Raw genomic sequence first — 21,863 nt, 5'->3', positions numbered from 1 at the left:
TCCTTCTCTATTGCTTCTGTTATGATTTTCCTTAAACTTCATTAACTAATGTGTTGAAAATACATTTTAAATATTAGAAAATTTATTGGAATCCCCTCTAGGTTCAAAAGATAGATGACTAGAACCAATTGTTGTTGTTGAAGGAATGAATGGCATAAGAAATCTTCAAATTACTACATGATTAGAACATAACTCTCTTAATTATACTTCTAAGCGAGGAATGTGAATGAAGTTCAAACACATACACAGGTCCTGTTTCTTAGGTGTCAGGGTATGAAAAACCAGAAATGGGTCAGGTTTAATCTCTAAGCACACAACACAGAACCCTTGCCAGTTAGGCTGGTGACCATGGATAACATCCAGTGATTGAAAGGTCTTAAATCCAAGATTCTATCTTTTTCCCAGTATCAAGGATTGAACTCAGGACCTTGCACTTGCAAGGCAGGTGTGGTGCCACTGAGCTAAAGAAAGGTATTAAATCTGAAAGTATTGATGCATTACGCTTAGAATATAAAGCATGAAATAGACATGTTTTAAATTTCAAATTCTATTCAGAATGTTAAAATAGATCGAGATTTCACATTTTATACAGGCCAATGCCTTCATTGTACAAAAGGAAAAAACTGATCCCTAAAGAAGAGAAATGAATCAATCAAGGTAATTACCAGTACAGCAATGTTGGGTCTTTTTGTTTCTAAACCCCTGGAAAGTTTGCCAGCTTTCCATTTGTTTACTGCTGTGTGGCTAGCACCTATATTTTCCTTACTATTATAATGACTCATTTACTTTACCTAGGTTGGTGTCAGTTAATCGGGCCCTTTAGCCAAATTCTGCACATTATGTTAATTCTGATGACAGCTATTCTCTACTAATGTTCCATTCTGTTCCAGAAGCAGACAGATTAAAAGACATATGAATATTTACTGAGCTGTCGCGTTCCATCCCTCCCGACATATGTCCCGATAGTCTTACCCGGCAATCATAACGTCACTTTTTTAAAAATTAACACTCTTTAGCCAAAACTTAGAAAACTAATTCCTTTAAGTTATCTATAATATGTTGCTATACTAATAATTCATTAAAATACAATCATCTTTTTTAAAACTTGAGAACAAAACAAAAGCACACTTGGATTGCATCCATGAAGAAATGGCTTTCATAAATCTTTATATTACTTTCTAGTGACAAACCAGAACTATTTTTCTTAATGACCATTAAAAAGATGTGATATTAATGAAGGATGTAATACATCCTGAAGTACATCATAGAGCCTAACTACACCAGTAGATGACCAGGCTCAGGGATCTGGATATTTTGTCATGCACAAGCCACTGAAAGATTTTCATTCAGGAGTTTACATAGTCAAATATGTGACTAAAAAAGGGCTACCCTGTACCAGTCTGGAAATGGAAAAGATCAACTTCTCTCAACAAGAAATTGTAAGGGTAAAGCTGTGGTATATGTGATGGGGATAAAAATAAGAGAATGAATTTTGATGCCTTGGACAGATTTTTGGTAGAACTTGGTAACTGATTGGATATGGGAAGTGAAGGAGAGGAAGAAGCAATTTTGTCAAAGCTCCTGTCATTATGCTAAGTAGAAAAAAGGAGTTCAAAATTAAAAGGACACTCAGTGTAGATGTTTTTAAATTCATAACAGATTAACAGTTATTCATAGAGGAATGTGTGAAGTGTTATATATGGGAAACAAATGAGAAGGAAGGTAAAATCACAATTGAAAACAGAGACAAAGAAGCTGCAATAGTTAATTCTGTGTGTCAACCTGACAGGGCCTCAAGACATCAGGACATTTGGCCAAACATTATCCTGGGCGTGTCTTTGAGGCTGTTTCTGGATGACATTCACATGTGATCAACAGGTTGAGATTTCCTTCCTAGTGTGAGCAAGCTTCATCAATTCAACTCAAGACCTACATAGACAAAAAGCCTGAGTAAAGGGGAACTCCTGTCTGACTACCTTGAGCTGGAACATCAGTCTTTACCAGACTCATGACTCAGGTCAAAACATCAACTCTTCTGTGGTCTTGAATTGGAATTGACAACATCTGTATCCTGGAACTCAGGCCAGGCCACCAGACTTGGACTGAAGCTACACATTGGGTGTCCTGGGTCTGTAGCCTGAAGATTACATATCTTGGGACATCTCTACCTTCATAACCATGTGAGACAATTCGTTATAATATATTTCTCCCCCACACACTCCACAATCAGCTCTGCCTCTATGGAGAACCATGCCTAATTCATAAATCAGTAATACAGAATGGAATGGATCAATTTTTCTAGACCTTAAAGGAGAGGGCATTTCAGATAAAGATAAAATCAGAAGACTTGGATATGATATTGAAAGAACAAGTAGACCAACACAGAACATCAGGTCAGATAGCAAAAAATATAAGAGCAGAAAAGTAGGTTGGAACTACACAATAAAAGCCTCTTGTATGTAGCTAAAGAGTTCAGATGTAATTTAAGACAATACAGGAATCAATGAAGGTTTCTAAATGGAATGAACAAAATGCAATGAAAAAAATGTTCATGAAAATGTTTCAATACAGTCATGTTGGTGCACACTTGTAATTCCAGAACTCAGGAGGCAAAGGCAGGATCACAGGTTTGATGCCAGCCTGGATACATAACAAGTTCAAGACCAACCTGGACAATGTAGCAAAACCATATCTGAAAAAGCCAAAAGTGTTTTAAAAATATTTTTAAAGGGCACATATATCCTTTCTTTCTTTCTTACAAAAAAAAAAGAAAGAAAAAACAAAGTTTCACTTACTTTAGCCTCGTCCTCCTGGAATGCATTTAACTATCACGTTTACAGAGTTACTTTGTCAAGAGACCTAGTCATCAAGGATAGGTTTGTATGTCCTGTTAAATAAAAATATAATGAATAAAGTTCTCAAACTTCTGTTTTCCACCATAGCAGACTAGCTAGTATTGTACTTAGACCTTTAGCCATGAACAACTACAAAACTGGAGAAAGAATCCTGTTAGAAAATTGTTTCCATGCATTGGATAACAGATGGTGCACTGATCTCTGAGAAGAAGAGAAACATGAAGTGAGCCCCAGATGAATTGCAGCTTTCCTCCTGAGGCATCTTCCAAGAGGTAGGGTGGGAGATAGGGCCCAAACAGAGCATAACAGTCTCACTGAGACAAGAAGATTTGACAGCCGTTATGGTGGCAGACTACTGAAGAAAGAAAGGTCCACAAGAGAAGGAAAGCAAGAAGTCTTCACGGAGGTTATCTTCAGGCTTTGGGGCAAAAGATGAGCTACACAGGAACAGGTAAAGATTCTGTGAATCACATCAGAGAGCAGCAAGTGTCATAATAAGTTCTTCAGTAACCACCTGAGTTGAGATAGAAGACATGACCTTGTGCTCAGAGCTGTTAGAATTCTGACCCAGGTAGAGTGGAAAAGCCTCACAGAACAATTCAGGCACTCAGTTAAAATGCTAGAAAATCATGCCCAGGTGTAAAGACCATGCCATAGAGTAGGGGTCATGATATAGGACTAAAGATGAAACTGAAATAAGGCATATGACCAATTTTAACATAATGAAGGAAAATCACCTAAAGCTTCAACACTGCCAGAGCACAGTGGAAAACTCTTCAAAGCAAAACAGCACACAGCAGGTTCCCTACAACAGGCCATCTGTGATGTCTAGCACAGAATGAAATATTGCTAGATATGCAAAAAGGAAAAACTGTGGCCTACAGTGAAAAGTAACAGAGGTTGATATAATGAGATCATAGGCTGATGCAGATGTGGGAATAAGGAGATAATATATGACTTTAATAGCCATATATATATATATATCATTGTCATATATCTATATTAGATATATATCTACATAGATAGATATACACTTAAAGGGGGAAAATGTAACAATAATGTGCTCAAAATGCATGGCTGGGAATTCTCAGGTGAGAAGAGAATGTTATTAAAAGAACTAAGTGGGAAATGTGGAACTCAAAGGATACATTTTCTGAATAAATACACCAGATAGACTGAACAGCAGGTTAAACACAATAAAAGAAAGAGTCAATGAACCTTAAGACATGTGAGCAGAAATTAACCAGTCTGAAGATATAAAAAAAGAATGAATAGAGCCCTAATACTTGAGGTGATCCAAATGATTGTGAAGATCCAGGAGGGAAGATAGAGAAGGAAGAAGGGAGAGAGGGAGAGGTGTCATGGGAGAGAGAGAGAGAAAGACTGAGAATGGAGTTAAAGAAAGTCCAAATCATCCTAGAGACATGAGAAAATTTAAAAAACCTCAATTCAGCATAGTATAATTGAACTGTCAAAAATATATACACAATGAAACACTAATTAGCCAATGAAAAGGAAAGAAATTCTATCGCTTGCAGCAACATAGATGGAACTGGGGATTGCTATGTTAAGTGAAACAAGCCAGTCAGAGAAAGACAAGGATCACATAATCTCATTTATTTATGGAATATAAAAAAGTTGATCTCATAAAAGCTGAGAGTGGAATGATGATTTCAGAGGCTAAGGAAAGCAGAGAAAACGAAGGGCTGGTGAAAGGTTGATTGTGAGTAATAAATTATAATTTTGTAGGGATAAAAAGTTTTTGTGTGCAGTTGCACAATAAAGTGACTATAGTAACAACTGTGTACCGCGCATTCCCCAAATCTGGAAGTATTGTGAATATTTTCACCATAAGTAAATGATAGATGTTTGAGGAGATACATATGTTTACCCTGATTTAAACATTAGACAAAGTACACAGGCACTGGAGCATCACAGAGTACCCATAAATGTGTGCAACTGATACTGTTATATATCACTTAACAATAAATTTAAATTTTAAAATGTAAAGTACCATATGATAAGTAATTCTACCTCTGAGTATTTATACACAAACACAGAAAACAGAATGTCAAAGAGATATTTTCACTCCCATAGTCACTGCAGCATTACTCACAACAGTCAAATGGTAGAAACAACAGAAAAATGGGTAGAGAAAGTGTGGTATGTATGTGCAATGGAATACTATAGCCTTAAAAAAGAACGACATTCTACTCTATTCTATAACATAGATGAACTTTGAGAACATTATGGTCAGTGAAATAAGCTAGTTATAGCAAGACAAAGACCAATGATTCCACTTATATGAGGTATCTAAAGTAGTCAAATTTATAAAAGCAGTACACATAATGATGTTTCCTTGGAGCTACAGAGGAAAACCTCCCTGGGGAGCTTTTTCTTCAATGAGTATAGAGTTTGAGAAGAAATGTTTCTGGATATCTACTATACAATATCTATGTTGTTAATAATATCATATTGTTCACTTAAAAATTGTGAAGAGGATGGATTTCATGTTATAAGTACTTTTCAACAATAAAAAGTAGGGGAAAAAACCCTAAATGTCAATACACCCAAAATAAACTAGGAAGAAATAAAACAAAAACAAATTCTATAAGTAGAAAGCAAATAGAAAAAGTGTAGCTTAAATGCAATAATTCAGTACCCATAGCAAATGGAAATAAAAACCAGGAATCAACTATACAGAATCTACATAAAAGAAAATGCATAAAAATATGCCACAAGGGCAATATGTATGATAAAATTAGAGTAATTAATAATTAGTTAACATAAACTTTAAAACAAGGAATGTTAGTAGAAGATAAAGAGAAAAAATTTTCCATTGACAAAAGGTTCAACTGAAAAAGATATAAAAGTTAAAATGTTTATATGCCTAATAAGAGAGATTTAAACTTCATAAAGCAAAATTGACAGAATTAAAAAGAAGAGTAAATAATTCCGTAGTTACAAGTGTAGACTGTAATGACTCCCACTAATTACTTGATAGAATAAATAGACTAAGAAATAAGTAATTATGTATAAGCACAAATTAAAAAGAAAGCAGAACAGTTATATTAATTTCAGACAAAGCAGACTTCAAAGCTAGGAAAATTATTAAGCAACACAGATGCCATTTTATAATAATAAAAGGTCAATACTCCAAGAAGAAATAGTTCTTAATGTATATATACCTAACAACAGGCCATTGAAATATGTAAGGTAAAAGCAAAAGAAGTTTAAGGAGAAACAGATTAATAACATACTACAATTGGATATTTTAATACTCTTCTATCAAATATGAGCAGGCACATCCAAAGAAAATCAGTGAGGCCATATTTGAACTCAACATTGGCATCCATCTTCTAGACATAAGTAATATCTATAGACTACTGCATCTAACAAAAGTATCAACACATTATTGTATCTTCATTATCATATGAAACATTCACTGAAACAGACTATATTGTGGACCATAAAACACACTTTAACAAATGAAAAAAATAAAAATTATATAATGTCTTCTCTCCAATTTCCATGAAATTGAATTATAATATCGATAACAGAAAAAATATCTGGAAATTTTTTAAATACTTGCACATTAAAAAACACACTTCTATATAATACATGGATGAAAGAAGACATCTGAAGAGAAGTGTAAAAATGTAATGAATTTTCAATGAAAATAAAAGCACAAATAATCAACACTAGGATGTAACAAACAGCATTTACAATGAAATTTAGAACTTCAAATGAATGTGTTAGAAAAGAAGAAAGATGCAAAATCAATGGTCTTAGCTTTTACTTTAGGAATCTAGTAAAGAACAAGTTGACCAGAAAGTACACAGAGAAAAAGAAATAAAAATCAGAATAGAAATGAATACAATTGAAAACAAGAGATTAATAGGGAAAATTAACAAATCAAAACCCCATTCTTTGAAAAAAATCAATAAAATTGGTAATATTGTATTCAAGATTACAAAGGATAAAAGGAGAGATAAATCACTAATATCACAGATAAATAAGGGGACATCACTACAGATCCTAGTGTTGTTATAAGAATAAGAAAAGGAATATTATAAGCAACTTCATGAACACAAAATTTATAACCTAGAGGAAATGGATCAATTTCTTGAAAGACCCTATACACAAAAACTCACTTGAGAAGAAGCAGAAAATTTGAGTACCTCATATATATTAAATAAATTGAATAAATAATTGATAACTTTCAAAAACAGAAACCGGTAGGCCTATATAGATAGGTTGACTGGTGAAACCAGAACTTCCACTCCTAGGCTTCACACAAGGCAAGTAAAAACATAAAACAAGACCTGTACAGGAGGCTTTTTTGCCGTTGTTTTCAAGTTAAGTCAAAAGATGGAAATAACCCAAATCTCAACCAATATAAAAATGGATAAATTGTAGCATACTTTTCTCATAGAATAGTACTTAGCAATTGAAAAAATTTAACTATTGACACAACAATATGGATGAATATCAAAATTTCTGTTTAGTGAAAGAAGTCAGTTTCAAAATAGCATATCCTGAAACATTTCATTTACATGAAATTCAAGATCAGACTAGACCAATCTGTAATGACAATAATTAGATGATTGGTTTTATATACTTGCAAAAGGGTGGGGGAAAATTTCAAGTGAAATGTTTTACATTTTGATTGATGTATTTGTTACACAGGGTACATCTGACAAAACTCCATGCCTTGTATATTTAAGAGTCCTGTATTTCACTGAATTTAAATTTTACCTTAATTAAACAATAAAAATACAAAGAAGATATGTATTTTTACTTTGTAAAAAATTATCAAAATAAAAACCCACAGTGAAATAGAATTTTACTACATATAGCACTTTTTAATAAAAAAGTGAATTTATTTTTGTCTTCTTTTCACCGTAGAACAAATAATGGACTGTGTTACAGATTGGATGGAGAATGCCCCTCCCCCAAGCCTCAGGCACTCTGAGAGACGGCTTTTGTCAGGTGATGGATCACAGGGTGCTACACTCACTACTGGATTCATCCACCGATGAGGTCAGTAACTGATTGCGTTGTTTGGAGTGGGGGGCAGTTCATGGGGGAATGACCTGGAAGGGTATATCTCCCTCCCTACCTTTGTCCTTTGCTTTGCTTCCTGGTCATCCTGATGTGATCAGCTTTCTCTGCTGGACCCTTCCACCACGCCCTTCCTGCCTGGGAACCAGTCAGCTATGGACTGAAACCATGAGCCACACTGACCCTCTACTCCTTTAAGCTGTGAGTGTTGGGTACTTTGTCCCAGCAACAAGAAAGTTATTGACAGCCTCAAATTAGACGTTCTTTTCAATAAAACATACTTGTCATCAACAAGTAGGTATTCATGATGCCAGCCAGTATACAAACCCCACTTCTATGAGGCTACATTCCATTCACTAAACTTCTCTTACAAATAACTGGCTCTCTTACACAGTATCAGGCCTCATCTTAAACATTCTCCATCAAACATCCACACAGAGCTCCTGTGCTGTTTCACTTACTCACAGACACTGTGTTGTCCACAGGGGCAATTTCAACCTAAGTGACCAGGTAATGAGGACATTCAGTGCCCTGTCACAGAAACAGCCAAAGGGTCTTGGGAACTAAAAACAGGTCATGGACATACATTTACCACGAATGAATATTAGGTTTTTATACTAATGGTGTTGTTTGAAAATAGCATCTTTATTAAAATTTGACAAGTTTAAGGGTGAGCATAATTACATCCAAATAGCTCACATAGCTAGTATGTTTATTTTTACTTCAAAATCAATTTTATTATAGCCAAAGCAGTGGAATTAACTGTACATCATAAACTCTCTCTCTCTCTCTCTCTCTCTCTCTATATATATATATATATATAATAAAAAATAAAGTTTATTTTGGCAGATAGTGTTAAAATTAAAGTTGCATATATTAGTGACATAACTCCACATCCGTAATTTGGTGTGACACATTTTCTTGCTTTCCTGTGTTCTGCTAAATCATTATACTATACCATGAAAGTGATATGCTGAAATTTCATTTTACTGTTTTCATTTATGCTCTGATTCCAAACAAAACTTTTTCATAAAGGTCTTCAATCTCTAGGTCCATTTCATCATCAATATCATCTCAATAAGAATCATTAACCCCTGACAAATCCATTCCATTTTCTTCATACTCTGGCAAAAGTCCTCTCTTTTAAGTAACTCTTGCTATTTCTCCTGGTAATCTGGATCTTGTTCCATGAAAGTAACACCATCTGATGTAAAAAACAAACAAAAAAAAAACCTCTTGGTTTACACATAAAATAGCTAGGATCTTTTCCAGTTGTTGCTTCTTTGTATGTTGGAGTTGCATGGACTGTGCCCCAGTTTGACAATCTTCCGGAGCATCTCTTTTACATTTTTGATGCAGTTTATATCTAGTACAACATTTTTTAATTATCTGAATAATTTCTTTCATACCAGTCTTAAGTTTTTCCTTCCAAGATCTTCCAAAATTAACCCTGTCCACTTTAGTAATTTTATTCTCATCCATAGGATAAGAGGGGAGGGTATTCAGTGATTTTTGCAGGCCAACCTGAAGTCTATCTGTTCTTATAACCTGTCCATCCATTTGTGATAACCACTTTTAATAACCTTGATTTCTAGGTTAAGATAAGGTATCCTAGAAAGTGTATAAATGCAAGAAATCATTTTCCAGTCACTTCAGCCCGTTTTGCAGCTTGATCTTTGAAGTAGCAATTGAAGGAAGTTGACACTCTATGGGCTAATACTCAGATGATGGGACAGGTAATTACACAGGCAAGTCCTTGTGTAAGAGAAATCTGGAATAGATGTAGCTTATTGGAAAACGTGGCCCACAACTATTTACAAAGCATCATCTGTTGTAACCCAGCCATGCATGGGTTACAACCATTCAGTTTCAGTTTCAAAACTTCCAGGCTGTAAGATGATACAAAAAGTCCCAAACATATTCTGATAGTTTATGATAATCCTCACAGCCATCCTCATAGGATTCTGTGTAAGCAGAAGAATAACTTGCTGGGTAGTATTTGGAGCTATTGGAAGGCGGCTTAGACATTAACACAGTAACTACCACCACTTGGGGCTTAGCCATGGCTGACTCTGTTTTGCTGTGGGGTCTTCTCCTGTGAACTAGGCACAGCTCTCAGGGCCTTTGTTTATTCTCAGGTAGGCTTGACCTACTCAATGGTTCTCTTAAGAAATGTGAGAGACTGAAGGTTGATGCCCAAAATGGTAAAATATGGGCGTGGACCCCCACCATGGTTCACAGACACACACCTCTGTGAGTGCACAGGTGTGCTCAAGGTCCTGGTTCCAACAAGCCCCAGGGACTGATGGGGAAAGTCCCAGAAGGCAGTTCTGCTACCTGTCCATGTGAGTGGTAAGTTATCATCAAGAACAGGTCACTAGAGTGTTAGAACTCAAGAAACTCCACAGAGCTGTCCAGTGTCTCATTGCATTGTGATAAATATAATAACAGTTGGTGTAACTTAGTCGTTAGAGCTTGGGCATTGGAGAAAGACTGCCCAGTTTGGCATCCTTACCTGTGCCTCTTTTCTCAGGGATGATGAGTCCCTACACCACAGATTTTTTATATGGATTAAATTAGTTAATTCATCTCATGCTTGAGAACAGTGCTGAATAAGGCATGTGTTGGCTGCAAGGATCAATGGGTCATTATCAGTGTGTCGACATTTATCTGTTAGTGTATCTACGTTTTTCAATGCTCAAATTTTCCGAAGGTAAGCAGGACCAAGTTGGAAAACCAGACTATGTACTGTCTTCCTGGGACATGTAAGGATTCAGGTTGCTTTCCTTAGCTCAGGGATTGCATTCTTCGAGGATCACATTGTGTTTGGAGGCCAGTATTCCAAGGAAGAATTTCTAACACTATCCAGCAGTTAGAACAGTATGCTAATTGGAACAGTATGCTAACTGCAGTGGAATCATTGCCTCACTTATTGTTACAAGCTTACAAAACTTGGTCCTTGTGTCTCTAGACTGTCTCCACACTTAAAACAGTTCCAGTACAAATGAAACCAGCGATCCCAGTTCCTTATTACACGGAGCACTGTTCCCAAAATAGGCTATGGCAAGTTGAGGCTTGATGCAATATGAATATAAAAGTGGGCCAGGGATTTAGCTCAGTGGTTCCGCTGCCTGCTTCGCAAGTGCAAGGACCCGAGTTTGATCCCCGGTACCAAAAATAAAACAAAACAAAACAAACATGAATACAGATGTGAGCTTGGTGCTCTGCATTCCGCTTGGTTTGAAATTTTAAAAATGTTTCTGTATGGATGTTCAGAAACCTCGTCTCAGAATTGAAACCAGACATGAGAGGAGAACAGATTTATAGCATGGAGGTCACTTAGGAATATGAACTCTTGGGATGAATTGCGTTAGTTCTAATCAGTCTCCACACTTCTGTTGAGGGAGTAAGTATTTCGAAGCTCTTTTGAGTATTACATAAGGTTACTCATGTAAAGCCTTCTAAGTGGAGCTTAATGCATAATAAATGCATAATAAATGTTAATTGCTGTTTATTCATTGAAAATATAGTGAGTTTGACATTTTTGTACATTAGTGAACCCACACACACACATACATCCATACAAATCATAGCACAGCCTTAGGCATATTTTGAAGATTTAGTGAGAATTTCAAAATATAAACTGAAAATATGCATAAAAGCTTAATGATTCTCCACCTGTATATAAAAAATGGTATCAAATTACTACAATCTAAAATTACATTTAAAATTGTGGATTCAAAAACAAATCAGTCTTGCATTCAAAGGGATTCATATTCTACCAGGGAGGACTAATAACAGCAGATACTAGTTGAACACGAAATTCTACACTATGATGTGAACCTGTGCTCCCACCTTTCTCACAAATCTATGAATAGGCACTGGTAGTGTCTTCCTTTTACAAATAAGGAAGCTGAAATACAGTGTGTTTAGGTGCCTGCCTCAGAACCAAAGTGATAGATCCGAGATTCAAACACAGTAATTATGAGAAGGTCTGGGGCCAGACTGCTTAAGTTTGTGGAACGTTGACAGGAGATGTTGAAGATCCAATAACAGCATCTGGTAACACCATCCGATGGACGCCACGTGGACAGGACGAGGACTTTTGTTTCTCTAACGTCTATCAGACCATCCGCGGTGTTTGGGACCAGCCTAAGACTTTTAATCTCCAGATTTATCTGCTATGATTTCTCAAGTGATATGTCCATGCCTATTCCCCTAGCTTCCCCCAAGTAAGAACATAAACCAAAAAGTGAATAATTCAAAGTTGTATTCCTAGTATCTCTTGTAAAAGGCAAATCACTTTTTTAAAATCCTCTAAAATGTATTTATGTGTATTTATAACATTCATTGTTGAACTCGGGAAACTGAGAACCAATAACACTGACAAGTACCAGAAAGGCCACACGATGGCAGCAGAGCACAGTGCAGAAGCTGTCAGCTGGCACCCAAGGGCGCCTCGAGTGGGTGCCCTGAGCTGTCAGCACTTCTGCGCGGTTTCTCCCTATCAGTTCACAGCTGCAGTGTTGGTGGTATCATCTCCACGCGGGGCCCCATGCTTTACAAAAGTCCCACAGACACTCCTACGTCCCAGCCCCTCTGTGAAGTCTGCAGAGCCATGTCTTCTTCGCAGGGTAAGATCAAAGACTCCCTCCAGGCACCAGAAGCCCCTCTGAGGTCCCAAGGTAAAGCCAACTTTAAAACACTGCCATCGTTTCTATCAAGATGGACCCCGGGGGACAGATACTACCAATGGTGATGTTATACCTTTAAATTCAGTGGGGAAAAAAATCAGAGTTTGGATAGAACTGAGAATACTTTAAGGGTTTAGGGGTTATAAGGATTTCCTGATCAAATTCAGGGGTCAAAAGGAAAATTGAAGAAAGAGAAAAAGCTTCCTCTTTCTTTTTGGATAACAAAGACTAAAAATATCAGACATTGTTACAGAATGCTAAACTCAAAAGGAATATACCTGGTAGGGTTACCTCCAAATGATGTTTGCTTTAGTTTCCTAGGGCTACTATACGAGACTACTATAAACTTGAGGGGTGAAGACAATGACTCTGGGGGGCTGACATGTAAAAAGGCAGTGTCCACAGGCTCTAAAAGAGTAGGCACCCTTCCCCCTGCAGCTTGTGAGGTCATGGCTTTGGTGCAAAACTCCAACCTCTGCCTCCATCTTCACATAGTCCTCTTTTCTGTGTCTCTCAGGGGAACAACTGTCTTTTGATTTAGGATCCACACAGATAGTCTCCTCTGAAGAATGACATCCATCTGCAAAGGTCTTTTCCCCCAAATAAGACCGTCTGCACAAGGTGTGGGAGGTTAGGACATGGGTTGTTAGAGTCCACCATCAAATGTACTGCAGTGGTCTCATGATTGCTCCCCTTGCTGCCTGCAGGGAGCTGACAAATAATACATATCATGGTCCCCTGACCCTTTCACCTTGTTAGCTGTTTAGAGCAGTAACAACAGTCTGATACCAGCTTGCTGCCAGCGGTGCCCTCCCTCTGGGCTCAGTTTCTTCATCTGTAAAATTAGAAAGTTAGACCAGTCAATCATCACAAATCAAAGCATGCTGGGGCTGAAAGGAGGTGGAGACAGTGGAGGCTTCAGAGAATGAGAGCATTTACACCAGAGGCCAATCACTTCTCATACCGTGGAATTGAATCTTAATTCTGTAGTTAGTTTTAGGATTACATTTTTTAACTCACACATTTATTAACTATCTACGTTTGGCAGACATGTCTAGCTTCTGAGACAGTAAAGAAGATGTGCAAGACAAAATTCCCTTCTCAGGGAGAGTCAGAGCAGTGTTCTTGCTGTGATCTATGCTCGGGTGCCAAGGTGAGAACCTTTGTACACAAGAGCATAGACCTCAAGGGAGACATCTGGGCTGTGGGTGAATGTGGGTGAATACAGGTGTAAGGGAAGCCTTCATGGAGGATGCATCTAAGTTGGTTCTCAAGGGCTGAATAAATGCCATCCGTTGAGCATTTATTCAGGAGAAAACAGTTGTGATGTCTAAAGATGCTGGGATGGCAAACAGCAAATGGGTAGAAACCTGGAAATAAAATGTGCCAGGGAGGGGTGGGGAAAAGACATTGCCTGGAAAGCTAACCATTAGCAGAGCACTTGTTCTGTGTCAAGTGTCGTGCTACTTGTCTTCAGAGATTGTACAATTTCTCACAATAGCCTTTGAGGTAGATTGTGAACTTAGACTGAGATGCACTTAACTCGTCAACCCCCCTATCTCAGTTGCTTCACTCAATGTTTATTTCTCATCCACACATACTCTGCTGGGGAGATGCATGCCTCTCCAGGGCAGCTGTCTTCTATGTGTTTGATCAGCATTCAGTTTCCTTAGTTCATACGGAACCCTCCATATCCACACCTGCTTTTACATTCATCGAAGAGCCTGACAATATTAACTCAATGCTACCACGCAGAAGTGACACATACACTACTTCTGTTTCATTTCTTTGTCTAAGTAGAGTGCCAGGGAAATATAATGTCCAGAATTAGAGGAAAAGCAAGTATGATGAAATTGAGACACGGCTTACCCCAGGTAGCTGCCGTTACTTTCTCATTTCACAGATGGGGAAATTGAGACACAAAGAAGTTTTCCAAGGTCACATAGCCATAAGCTGGTGCGTGATCATAGAAGGACATGAACTCAGATCTGTCTGACCCAAGATCCTGTACTTTATTTATTGAATACGCAAGCGCCATGCAAACAAGTTTGGACTCTATACCATCGGTAATGGGGAGCTAATGGAAGGTGTAATAAGGGAAACATAATTCACCTTTGTATTTGAGAGATATATAGTTAAACAGTTCTTGGAGAGGGAAAAAGTGGGGGATGCCAGATGGAAAAATTTCTATGAGGATTACAGAAGGGTCATGAGAGATCCTGAACTGAGAAAAATCAATGAGGATTAAAAGGGGCAGCAGATCCAAAGACACAGTATATGGATTTTAATAAATAAGTGGATATAAAGGATGAAGAGAAAGGCAGGAGGGACAAAAATGATGAGCCAAGTCCAGCCTGGGCAACTAGAAAGACACAGGTAGCATTTACCAAGACAGAGATTTAAGGCAAGTGTGAGGTCATTTGTGTTCATTTATTTTTGATTCCAGTGAGGAAGGTTCTGCTTTGAACACACTGAGATCGAGTCACCTGTGGAAATCAAATAGAAAGATTCAGCAGGCATTTAGTAGGCCTCTGCATCTAAAATCTACCACAAAAGTTTTATTTATAGACAAATATTTGGAGAAAAATCATGCAAGGGCAATGACCCCAAATATATAATTGAAGAAATTTCCAGAAGATAAACAAACAATGATAAAGACAGACCAATGCATGCAATATGAAGTTTTGCAGTGTACCTGAAAGTAGAGAGTTCGGAGTCACTTTTGACCTCTCAGCCTACGGAAAGGCTAAGTGGAGAAGATTTTTCCAGGTACAACTATGAAAGATTTTTCCTGGTAGACTATGAAGGAGACCACACGCCATGTGGAAATAAGACTCAGATCCACAGTACTCTCAGCACCATGTTAGCTATGTCACATCTAGTAGGATGCAGCTCCACAATCTTCATAGTCTTTGTAATACACACACACACATGCACACGCACACCTACTATGTCATTTTTATAAAAATTTTATTGGCCTTGGCTTATTACCAAAAAGATATATATTCACTGCAAGTTATAGTAACAATAACCATAGGAAGAAAAGAAAGTAAACCTGCTCATGATCCAAGCATATTCCTTCTCAATAAATATTCTAAACAGGAAACTCTTTTTCCCATTCATCCTCAGAAAGCTAGGAAAGCAAATGACCAAAGCAATGGAAAAGGGAGGGACAGACGAGGAGTTGTATTCATCCAGGGTTCCATGATTCCATTAACCTTCCAATGCTTCAGAGCTTCTCCACACCTTCCAAATTAGTCTCCACTTTCATTCCTACCATGGGGCAGGTGGGGTTCGGGGGTAGCTTATTAACCACACATAAACATCTTCCATTAAACTGCTCTAAAGCTATTACCATTGTTAACACAGTTAATGGACTGTCAATGTCAAATGTGAAATAGTTTCTGCCAGAGAGGCAAAGACTTGGTGAAATCGTTTTCTGTGCTCTAGCAGAAAAGGAGGTATTCTGGAAAGTCACTCTTTCTGCAAACAACGCGGCCTGTGAAATCTGCCCAAAAAAGAGCTGATCATATGCCTGTTATCCCAAAATAGCACCTTTCTCCATTATGCCGAGGTTCAGCGCAAAACTGACTCATGCAGCTCTGGGATCCTTGCCAGAGCGGTGGAGCACGCGAGAAGCTGCATCAACAGGCAGAATATGCACAGTGAGGAGGGCGCAGGGGTCTCTGCTACTCCCCGTGCAAGAAGAGAAAAACTCTGGGGGGTCATCTGGTTAAAGACGGACAACTTACTTTGTTCCTGGGCCTCATGAAAAAAATATATGCCACGTTCAGATTGCATTTTTTAAATTCCCCCTTGTTTAGAAGTTGCTTTTCCAAGGTAACAGTTTGGCTTCTGCATATTTTCTGTTTTCCTCCAATACAAAGCTGCAACACAAGCAGTGGCTTCTTGCACAACCAAACCAGGTCACCTTCCTCACCACTGCCCCAGCCAGTAGCAATCTGAAAGTTTCACCTACCCTGATCCTACAATGCCCAGGACTCCCAAGAGGTCTTCCCAGAAGCCAGGAATCCTTTCCCCTCCTAGGAACTCTCTGGGTACTCAAGATCCTTAGCTCTGTTTTGGTTTTGTTTTTATCATGGTTATAAAATATGGTAATAGGAACCTCAACATTTCTGAGTTACGTACAATGCTTACTATATGGTAGACAATTTTCTCCACAAATGAATAAGTAAGTATTTGGTGGATGAATTAGGAAACCAGATTCATCATGAGCCCTCATTTATAGTAATCCAGATCCTGGATGGAAGCAAATAATAAATACAATTCCTTCCTTTCTTCCTTATTTTTTCAATTCTTCTTAAATGTGAGTATTCAATAGCAAAAAGATGACTTTCTTTTCTTCCATTCACCCAGATCATAAAACTGACAACCTGCTCTACATAATTCTCGGTCTTCCCTGCTCAGAGTTTCTTCCCTGCACATCTTGACTCTTCCTTAGGTTCATCTGAGAAGCTCCTGCGGCAGGTGCAGCATGAACATAGTCACCTTTTGTTGACTGATGATGCTGACGAACAGGCAGGTGATTAAAGAGAGAAGAAAATGTCTAATAAAATTAATTGAGAAGACGTAGTAAAGGAAAATGTGCCATAGAAGGGCAGCAAAAGTTTTATAATGATCAAACAGAATGAAACAAAGCAACAATAAACTCAAGGAAATGTAAAAGTGACGTGCAGAGTAGTTTAGGCCCTTATTTAAACCCAAAGATTCCTTGGTAAAAGTGTGCATAAGGAAAGCCATTTATTGAGACCAATGCACAGTAACATAATTCTAAAAACCAGTCTATTAGGAGTTTTTTAAAGAAATTACCTACTAGACTACCTTAATAAAAGCGATGAAAATATACAGTGTACATTCAGAAAAATTTATGTCAACAATTCTAATTTTTAATGTAAAATTTAAAATGCAAGGAGGCTTCAATGACCTCACAATGTCACTTTACAGAACATTCCAAAAACCTATGGAGAAAAAATAGGGACCATTTCAGAGTTATCCTCATGGTAACTCTTGGGAATATTTTACATACTTTAAAACATTAGAGGGAGAGAGAGAGAGAGAGAGGGGGGATAATGACATAGCTGTAGCAATGAAAGAATAGTATTTAGGAAAAGTATGTTTGATACTTGGTCCAGCCAAGGTCTGAAATGATGAGGAAAGATTTATGCTACAGGATCTCATTCTGCATTTGGTGACCAGATCTAGAAAGGTTTTTTTGAGAAGATGCTTACACGGAGTTTTCAAATACAATACATAAGAGACATACTCCTGGAGTGATCTTCCACAGACACTTGGGAAGGGATGGTGGTGGTGCTTTGTGTAGTTAAAGTAAAATAAGTGTAATAAGTATTTCTGTGATGGTTAAAGCTATATAATAACTTGACTGGCCATGAAGTACCCAGATATTGACCAAACATTAACCTAGGTATGTGTGAAGGAGGTTTTAGATGAAATTTCCACCTAAATTAGTAGAGTGAGTGGGGAAACTGTAATGTAGCTGGGTCTCATCTAGTCAGTTGAAAGCCTGAGTAGAAAAAATGGCCTGCTTCCCTGAGTAAGAGAGAATGTCTTGCCTTGTGGGCTTTGTACAATGTTAATGGCTTTTTGTCCTACAGCAGCCTGCTGGGATCTCAGCTCTGAACATTTTGGACTCATCAGACTTCACAATTACATGAGTCAGTTCCTTGTAAGAAGTAAATAAATAAATAAATCTCCTACTAGCTCTACTTCTCTGGAGAATTTGGGCCAATACAATACTCACCGCTTGTGTAACCGAGTAGAGAAAATAAAACCCAACTGAGCTTGGATGTGCAAAGTTGTTCCAAATAAACAGGGCAAACAGACATTTTTAAGAGACTCAGTTTAAAAATATTAACATTGTGGGTGCGTCAGCAACATTCAATTGCCACCATGTTCAAGTCTCTCCTCTCACCTATTCAATAAATATCTCTTAGGAATGAAAGTACACTGAGAGGTTTAATCTCTTCTGTTCTTCCCTAGCCTTTTGTTTGGGTTTAGATCAAAAATATCCCGCAGGGCCGGGGATTTAGCTCAGTGGCACTGCGCCTGCATCACAAGTGCAAGGTCCTGAGTTTGATCCCTGGTACCAAAAAAATATATATATCCCCCCAAAACCTCATATTTTGGAGGATGATTGTATCATGGGGATGCTAAACTCATTAGTGGATTAATCCACTGATAAGTTCAGGAGTAGAATAGGACCTGGTTAGAGGAAGGTCACTGACTGCATGACCTGGAAGAGTGTATCCCTCCTTGAGTCCTCTCTTATCTCTTTGGTCCTGGCTGCCATGATGTTAGCAGCTTTCTTCTGCCCAGGCCCTCCCCCCATGTCATTTCTGCCTTGGAGCCAGCTGACCATGGACTAATCCTCTAAAAACCATGAGCCAAAATAAACTTCTCTTCCTTTAAATTGTGGTTGTTAGGTATTTTGTCCCAGCAATGAGAAATGGGCTAAGACGCCTTTCTACTGTAAGGTGCACCTGAAGCAAAGGGCTTTGCCTACCCACCCCCCAGCAAAGGCTCACAGCAATGCGAGACAGTGTCTGTTTGTCCTCATCTAACATTGCTTTGGAGCCATAAAACTAGTGACTCTATCATGCTGCTTTGGGATGGAGAATATATATGGAAATCTGCTATAATCAAGACTCCTCTACAATTAACAATTCTACCTATTTCTTGAAATATATAATATTACCTCCCTAAATGTAAACAAGTTAGTTAATATTGCCTGTTTTGGACACAGGAGAACCAAGCCTCAGAGAGGAAAAATCTTGCCTGTATTATACAACAATCATTAACAGACCTGTAGGCGTAATATAACAAAGACTGAACTCTTAGCATGTCTAAGATCCAACAATAAAATCCTCTATTTGGATGCCTCATGAAAATCCACTGAGCCTGCCCTACAGGAAGGACTGTGATTCTGACTCTTTATCAAGAAACTCTTGCTTGAAGTATACAGTCCCAAAAATGAACTCCTGAACCTCTGACTAGAACTTCCCAATTTTGTAGTGCTGGTTCCACTCAGAAATAGGTTACTTCCTGTGATTAAAACTAAGCTCCTAAATCATAGGTGATTGAAGCATTGTCTATTCAAAAACTTACCCTGATTCTTCATAGTTTAGAGGTATGGGGAATCAAGAGACAGTGTTCAACAGCTAGGGAGCTCTGAAATCAGAGATTTAGCCCAGCATCACATATTTAACAAATGCTTACTATGTATTAGGTACAGTGCTTGGGACAATACATAAAAATGGTATCTCGAAGTGACTCTTCCAGTGCCAGACAACCTTTCAGATGGCAGCAGATGCAGACCTGGTCAACACTTTGACAGCAATCCTACAAAAGACTTGAAGCCAGAAACGCTCAGCTATGCTTCTTCCAAGTATCTTACCTACAGAAACTGAGAGTTAGCCAATGCTCACATTTTAAAGTCATGAAGTTTTGGTATAATCTGTTGTGCAATAATGGGTAATTCATGCATGTATCAACAGGTAAATGGATAAACTGTTGTATATCAAGCCAGTGGAATACAACTGAGCAAAAAGGAGGAGGTTATGAGTGGGTACTGAGTTACAGTGAAGTAGGAGCAAGAAGTTCTGGTGTGATATTGCCCAGTAGGAGACTTATGTATTTTAAAAAGCTCAAAGAAAGGATTTTGATTATTTTCATCACAATACAATGATCAGCCTTCCAAGAGATAGATATGTTTACCCTGACTTAAACATCACACAATGGGTGCATGTATTGAAATATCATGTGCTGCCCCATAAACATGCACACCTTTAATTTTTATATCAATTAAAACATATTTAAATAAAAATTTTAATTTTCAAAAGAGAAAAAAGAAAGTGATGGAGGCATTGCCACTGGCCCCATCCTCATACACTCGGGTTTGGACGGAGGGCATTTACTTAGTCGATATTCAGAGCGCAGTGAGGATACAGCTGACACAGCACCAGGAAAGGGGAGGAGACAGAGCAGCAGAAGCAGGGCTCAGTCTCTCTCTGCCCACTAGAAGGCTTCTCTACCAAAGTCTTTTCTTTGTTTTTCCCTTTTCATTGTGTTGGTTCCACCTATCCATTAAATTTGCTTTTTGTTTCTCCTCTTATGTCTTGTTTCTTTCTAATTAAGTCTATGTTTGAAATCCATATTAGATCTCCTTCCTGAATGATTTTGGCCCACTGATAGACTCTCACCCTAAAAAATAACCTGGGGGATTGCTAAGAGAACTTAAACTGATACCTGCAGTATCTAGTGGTCATTTGTTGGTATTCAGTGCATTGTAATTATGATGTTAATAGTAGTGTTTCTCCCATAAGGTTAGGGTGTACGATAAAGATAGCAAAGGTACTTGGAAGCAAATAACTAAGGTGTTCTTTCATCAATAGATTTGTTTTTCATAATTGACATTTTAGAACTGTGCTTTTACCATCCGAATAACCTTCATTCTAAATCATGAGATAAATCAGGTCACTGAGGGGAAGAGGTGAGTTCGAGTTAAACATTAAACATCCTCTGGGGCTGGGCACGTAGCTCAGTGGCACAGTGCCTGCCTGGCAAGTGTGAGGTCCTGTGTTTGATCCTGGCACACACAAAAAAATCCTTTGGGGGATAAGGTAGTGAATATCACTCTTCTTCAATACCTGAATGCAGAGTTTGCTTTTAAAAAGCAGAAAAATCAATGCTCCTTGTGGTTTAGAAAAATAAAGCACAATAACAAAAATTAATCTTTCATTTTATGATTTGTAAAGCAATCTTTCATTCACCATCTCATTGCATCTGCACAGAAATTGTCCTGTAACCGTGGCAGGGAATGTTACCCACCTCACAGAGGAAAGGAGAGTAAGGCAGGTGAAAACATGCTGTTCACCACACCAGCTAGTGCTAGAATAACCGGCTTGAAATCTTTCATATTTACTATAATTCCCCAATGTTCAATGAAGAAAGGCTAGGGAAAAATCTATGAGAGAAGGAAGAACTGTATGACTTAAACTAGAGTAATGTCTTTTAAAGGTACTGAGGGAAAACTAGGTCAATGTTTTATTTGAATATAGTGGCCTCTGCTCATAAAGAATTATTAAATAAAAATCAAAATTAAATCAGTCAGAATCCTCCTTTAAGAATACTTAATAGCATGGAGAAATGTTCATGTATTAATAGTAAGTTTGAAAAGCAAGAAAAGAATATCATTTTAGCCACAAATATGTTA

The 21,863-nt window shown here is 37.9% G+C and overlaps 1 protein-coding gene and 1 pseudogene across 2 annotated transcripts in view; both read right to left on the bottom strand.

Moving 5' to 3' along the window:
- The window catches only part of Fgf12 (fibroblast growth factor 12), a 533,909-nt gene that overhangs the window by 375,666 nt on the left and 136,380 nt on the right, over nt 1-21,863 (bottom strand). The window lies entirely within an intron of this gene.
- Nucleotides 5,549-21,863, bottom strand: part of LOC147825388 (polyadenylate-binding protein-interacting protein 1 pseudogene) — a 68,932-nt pseudogene continuing 52,617 nt past the window's right edge. The window contains exon 1 of the transcript XR_015441147.1: nt 5,549-21,863. This exon is cut by the window's right edge and continues 52,617 nt beyond it. The product of XR_015441147.1 is annotated as a polyadenylate-binding protein-interacting protein 1 pseudogene (transcript).

The sequence above is a fragment of the Heterocephalus glaber genome, unplaced genomic scaffold (genome assembly GCF_053883595.1).
Source record: "Heterocephalus glaber isolate CG9 unplaced genomic scaffold, H.glaber_assembly_v1.0 deba00001504, whole genome shotgun sequence".
In the NCBI taxonomy this organism is placed as follows: Eukaryota; Metazoa; Chordata; class Mammalia; order Rodentia; family Bathyergidae; genus Heterocephalus; species Heterocephalus glaber.
This window is presented reverse-complemented; position numbering and strand designations above follow the sequence as displayed.